Below are 6,110 nucleotides of genomic sequence, written 5' to 3'. Positions count from 1 at the left end.
GAAGTGCTTAAGTTATAAAAGTATTATCGCAAGTGACCAAAAGTTCCTTTAATATATTGAGAAAATATGTACAAGAGGCGACAAGGAGTTACAAAAGCTAAAAGCTAGGAGAACTACAAAAACATAAAAGAGAGTGATCATTGGTCTTCATTTCCAGGCCCCCCGGGCGCGACCTCTTGATCCTCTGGACTATAGTCAACCTCCGGATTGTCCGCAGATCTTCGGGAATGTTCAACTAATCATCTTCTACAGGAGGTTCATGTTCCTCCTGCTGATTGGCCTCTTTAGCCTGAAGCATGGAAACAAGGATGGACTGGTATTTGTCCGAAAGGTCTTAGATGTCCATCTCCAGGTTCCTCGACCGCAAGCTGTAAATGGCTTGTATTGCCCAATGAGCAGCCTTCCTCTTGAACTTGAGACTTTCTTGCTTCATCTACTCGGTTAATGAAGCGACTTGCCCATGAGATAGATCGAGGTCCGCCTCCATCGCCCTTTTCTGCTTCTTAGAATTCTCCCACAATTAAGCTCGATCCTCCTCCGTCGCCTTCGCACGATTGGTGTGTAAGTGTATATTAGTGTATGCCCTAGAAACCATTCATATTGTCGGTTTCAAAGCATTTTGTCTTGCATCAATATATCATAAATAATAGAAGAAAAAGTTCTTCAATTCATATATATAAATTGCTTCCTTTATTCAGTCATGCATTTAAAATAAAGTATGTATATGAATTGTCCAGATGATTCATTTAATCGGTAAATGAATTATCAAAAGGTTCCCTACGGAAGCAATATAATTTGGGCAATTATATTGCGTAGTAGGCATACTGGATGCTTTCGAAAGATATCATAAGTTGATATAAGTACGGATGACAATGATAGTCATGTCACTATGGCAGTAGTATGGATTAGCGGTTGGTGAACTATTTTTCGAACATGACCGAATAATAACAAATCACTTGAAAAAGCATCTAGTCAATGATTTTATCGTTTGGTTATATCAATGCACGATGTAGTCCTTTGACCTGAGACATTGTGGTCGGATTCGATGCGGATACGTATGGTTCATACGGTGTATAAGTACAAGACTAATCATGTTTCGTATGATAAAGTCTAATTGGTCATGCGTTGTTCATATGCGAAAACGAACAATGGTCAAGAAGGGATCCATTGACTCGAAAATATAGGATCAGGAGTACCACTGACTCCATCCGGATTCGAGTTCCTGATCGAGCATCAATAAATGTCAGAAATAAGAATCTCTGGCCAGAGTCTATTATTAGTAATCCGAAAGCAAGTTCGTGATGATAAGTTCTGGACATATTGATCGATGATTCGGTAGAAGATCGAGTTTAGGATTTTGACGTTCCATGAATCCGTACTTGATCATGATATATCAATGGAGGGACTTTACCTACATGGTACATATGATCTAAAATGGGTTCGATGAAGTGTTTCTTCATCGTGGTTTAGGGACTATGGCACATTGCTAGATATTTACCATAGTCGTTGGGCCCCCGGACAGGTTTCCAGATTCATCCAGAACCGGCTCATGGCTAATCCATGGTGGACCTACATGGTCACACCAATAGCCTTGAGAAGTTAGAGAAGGATAAGAGAGAGAGAAATGATTATCCGAAGAGGGCTAGCACCTTCCGAGGGTAATGACATGATTTCTATGGTAATAGTTACATAGAAAATTATTTGTGACATTTTAAGGGTTAAAATGGTCAAGCAATAATTAGTTATATTTAATTATTATATCTTAAAGCGTTAAGATAAATGAGATTAACTAAAATAACCTTTTAATAGTTAAAGGGCAAAAGGGTAAACTTATGGGTTGTTAATGTAAACTAGTTTAGTTTACATGGGCCCTTGAATAATATTGATTATTCAAAGGGAAAATTAATAAATGCTTGGGCTCCTTTTAAAATAAGATTTTATTGGGGCATGCAAGTGAAAAACAACTAATTACAAAATGGCCCATGTATATATAAATGCAAATGGTTGCATTTTAGGTTAAGGATTCATTTTGTTCACTCAAGAGAAAAACAATATCTCTCTCTTAGGGTTTGGCCACTCTCTCATTCTCTCAAGGTGGTGTTAAAGTGTGGAGGATTCATCCTTTTGAATCTTGGCTTCATCAAACTTAAGCAAAGGAGAAGGTATAATGTTTTCAAGCTTTATTTGAAAATTTTGAATCCTATTAATCCAACTTTTTACATGCTTTCAATCAACATTTTCCGCCACCTCTTCATGGTATTCTTTCAAATGGTATCAGAGCTTAAAAGCTCCTTGCATGTTGGTTTTGAGCAAAAGTCATGCTATTCCATGTGTTCACATGTTCATCATACATGGTTGAGTTTGCATGTTAGTGCTTTGGTTCAAAAATGAGTTTTCCATCCCAACTCTTTACATGCATGTCTCGGCCACACCTAGATCAAAGGCAAATGTTTATTTTTCATGTCATTCTCATGTGTTTTGAATGATAGTAATGTTGATAATGAGCATGCCTTTGTATTGAATGAGTTGTTAGTTGGGATAAGCATGTTTGATGCATGTATATGATTCGGCCATCTCATTTCCTTTGTGAAAATGTGTTTTTCATCTTGCTCTAATATGATTAGATGTGTTAAAATGTGATTTAAAGTATGCTTGGATGATGGTTATTGCATGAGATGTATAGAGAACTACATGCATGTGTATGTTATGGCTTTCTTCTTTGTCATGTTCAGCCATGACTATTTTTGCCATAAAAATTTGTCATCTCATTCATGCTTTGATGAATAATGTTTTGGGAAATGTTGCATGATGATTTATTTAAAGAAATAATCATGCATGTTCATTTTCATGACTTTGATTAAATTGTTTATGCTTTGACATGCTAAAAGTGTTATCCTTTAATTTGATTAAAGTATATTTTGTATGAAGAGTATGCAAATGTTGCAAGTGTTTAGTGGTGGAAAATAATGTTGGCATAAAGTTATGGATTATTAATTCATGTGATGAATTGTGATATTATGTATACATGATAATGGTAATTTTAATGTATGATATTTAATTTGATTAAATTATCATATAATGCATCATTGCATGACATAAATTATTATATTTTTGAAATGTAATAATTTTTTTTTGAATAGTTTCAAAAATTGATGATGCAAGATGATATGATTGTCTTTGAGAAGATAAATGTGTTATAAAAAATATTACTTTATTTAAAGTAACTTGTGTCATAGAATGATTACGCTTGAAGTAATAAAACCCATTTATTTATGTGATGCATGACTTTTGTGAAAAATATTGAAATGATGTTAATAATTAAATAATAAAATCATTATTATATCTTTGGGTGGAATATGACAAAAGTGTTTGTATAATAATTCCCTTGAAATGTGTAATTGTTGCTGTCCCAAAATTATGATTAAGTTACCACATGCATATATATAATATCTATTAATATATGAGATATAGTTATATCTATATTTTAAATTGTTTATATTCATACCTTTAAATAATTGTTTATTATATTTGGTATGAATGTTTAATATTTATTTATGTGATGGATGAATATTAGATTAGAGGGTTGATCATGGGCGCCATTTAGTTTTCAAAATATTCAAAAGTGTTTGTAATATTCTTTTATTAAATGGCTTGTAATAATTAAATTTTATTTATTTATTTTAACCGGGCCTACGTGCCTAAGATCCAATTTGTAATTGAATCGGTTGGAACGGAACCTGAAGAGTATCCTGAAGAGTATCCGGATGACGATCCACTCGAAGATATAGGATTAGGGTAATTAGTTTACCTTTAGGATGTATTTTCGAAAAGCCCCATGGTCAACCCACATGCTTTAATTTATGCATATATGTGATATGTATGGATAGTTAGTTAAACATGGCATGTTAAAAATTAATTAACTAAGGTTAAACCTAAATCTCCCCAAATTAAAATTATTAAATCCAAGTCTCGCATTGTGGGATAACTAAATTCTTTAATATAAATTTTAATATCCCAAGATTTCTATTATGTGAGGGATATGATCTTTATATCATAGAATTAAGTTGATCTTGTTCTTGGATGGATATTTTCACCTTGACCAAGATTTCTATTATGTGAGGACATGATGAAAATGCCATCCTAAGAAAGCACAATGGCTCGGATTTAACTAGCCTATGTTACTATATATTAGTGTATGCCCTAGAAACCATTCGTGTTGTTGGATTAAGAGCATTTTGTCTTGTATCTATATATCATAAATAATAAAAGAAAGAGTTCTTCAATTCATATATATAAATTGCTTCCTTTATTAAGTCATAAATTTAAAATAAAGTAAGTATATAAATTATCAAGATGATTCATTTAATCGGTAAATGAATTATCAAAAGGGTTCCCTACGGAAGCAATATAATTTGGGCAACTATATTGCATAGTAGGCATATTGGATGCTTCCGAAATATATCATGAGTTGATATAAGTATGGATGATAATGATAGTCATGTCACTAGGGCATTGGTATGGATTAGCGGTTGGTAAACTGTTTTTCGAACGTGACCGAATAACGACAAATTACTTGGAAAAGCATGTAGTCAATGATTTATCGTTTGGTTATATTAGTGCACCATGTCGTCCTTTGACCTGAGACATTGTGGTCGGATCCGATACGGATGCGTATGGTTCATATGGTGTATAAGTACGAGACTAGTCATGTTTTGTATGAAAAAGCCTATTTGGTCATGCGTTGTTCATATGCTGAAACGAACGATGGTCAAGTAGGGATCCATTGACTCGGAAATATAGGATTAGGAGTACTGCTGGCTCTATCCGGATTCGAGTTCCTAGTTGAACGTCAATAAATGTCGAAAATCAGAATCTCTGGCTAGAGTCTATTATTAGTCATACAAAAGGAAGTTTGTGATGATGAGTTCCGGACATATTGATTGACGATTCGGTAGAGGATCTAGTTTAGGATTTTGACGTTCCATGAATCCGTGCTTGATCAGGATATATCAATGGAGGGACTTTACCTGCATGATACATATGATCTGAAATGGGTTGGATGAAGTATTTCTTCATCATGGTTGAGGGACTATGACACATTGCTAGATATTTACCATAGTCGTTGGGCCTCCGAACAAGTTTCTAGATTCATCCAGAACCAGCTCACGGCTAATCCACGATGGACCTACATGGTCACACCAATAGCCTTGAGAAGTTAGAGAAGGATGAGAGAGAGAAATGATTATCCGAAGAGGGCTAGCACCTTCCGAGGGTAATGACGGGATTTCTATGGTAATAGTTACATAGAAAATTGTTTGTGACATTTTAAGGGTTAAAATGGTCAAGCAATAATTAATTATATTTAATTATTATATCTTAAAGCATTAAGATTAATGAGATGAACGAAAATAACCTTTTAATAGTTAAAGGGCAAAAGGGTAAATTTATGGGTTGTTAATGTAAACTAGTTTAGTTTACATGGGCGCTTGAATAATATTGATTATTCAAAGGGTAAAACAAAAAATTTGTGGGCTCCTTTTGAAATAAGATTTTATTGGGACATGGAAATGAAAAACAATTAATTGCAAAAATTGCCCAAGTATATATAAATGCAAATGGTTGCATTTTAGTTAATTATTCACTTTGTTCACTCAAAAGAAAACTAAAATCTCTCTCTCTAAGCCATGACCACTCTCTAACTCTCTCAAGGTGGTGTTAAAGTATGGAGGTCTCATCATTTTGAGTCTTGGCTTTATCAACCTTAAGCAAATGAGAAGGTATAAGTTTCTTACATTTGGTTTGAAATTTTTGTATCCTATGCATCCAACATTTCATGCTTTCAATCTTCATTTCTGCCACTCTTCATGCATGTTGTTCTTATAGCCTAGGGTACCAAGAATTCTATTATGTGAGGTATCCGAAGCTAGGACAAAGAATATGAATCAAATCTTATATAGTGATATAAAAGGAAAATAATTTCCTACTTATTAGACTTAATTAACCAAGAATTCTATTATGTGAGGTCAATTGAATTTAATAAGAAATTGATTCGCCACTAAGAAATTTAATCCAACGAAAATTTTCGGATCCTATTTAAGGGAGTGTAGGAC

Source organism: Pistacia vera, unplaced genomic scaffold, assembly GCF_008641045.1.
Source record: "Pistacia vera cultivar Batoury unplaced genomic scaffold, PisVer_v2 Contig152, whole genome shotgun sequence".
Lineage (NCBI taxonomy): Eukaryota > Viridiplantae > Streptophyta > Magnoliopsida > Sapindales > Anacardiaceae > Pistacia > Pistacia vera.
Note: the sequence above shows the minus strand (reverse complement) of the source record.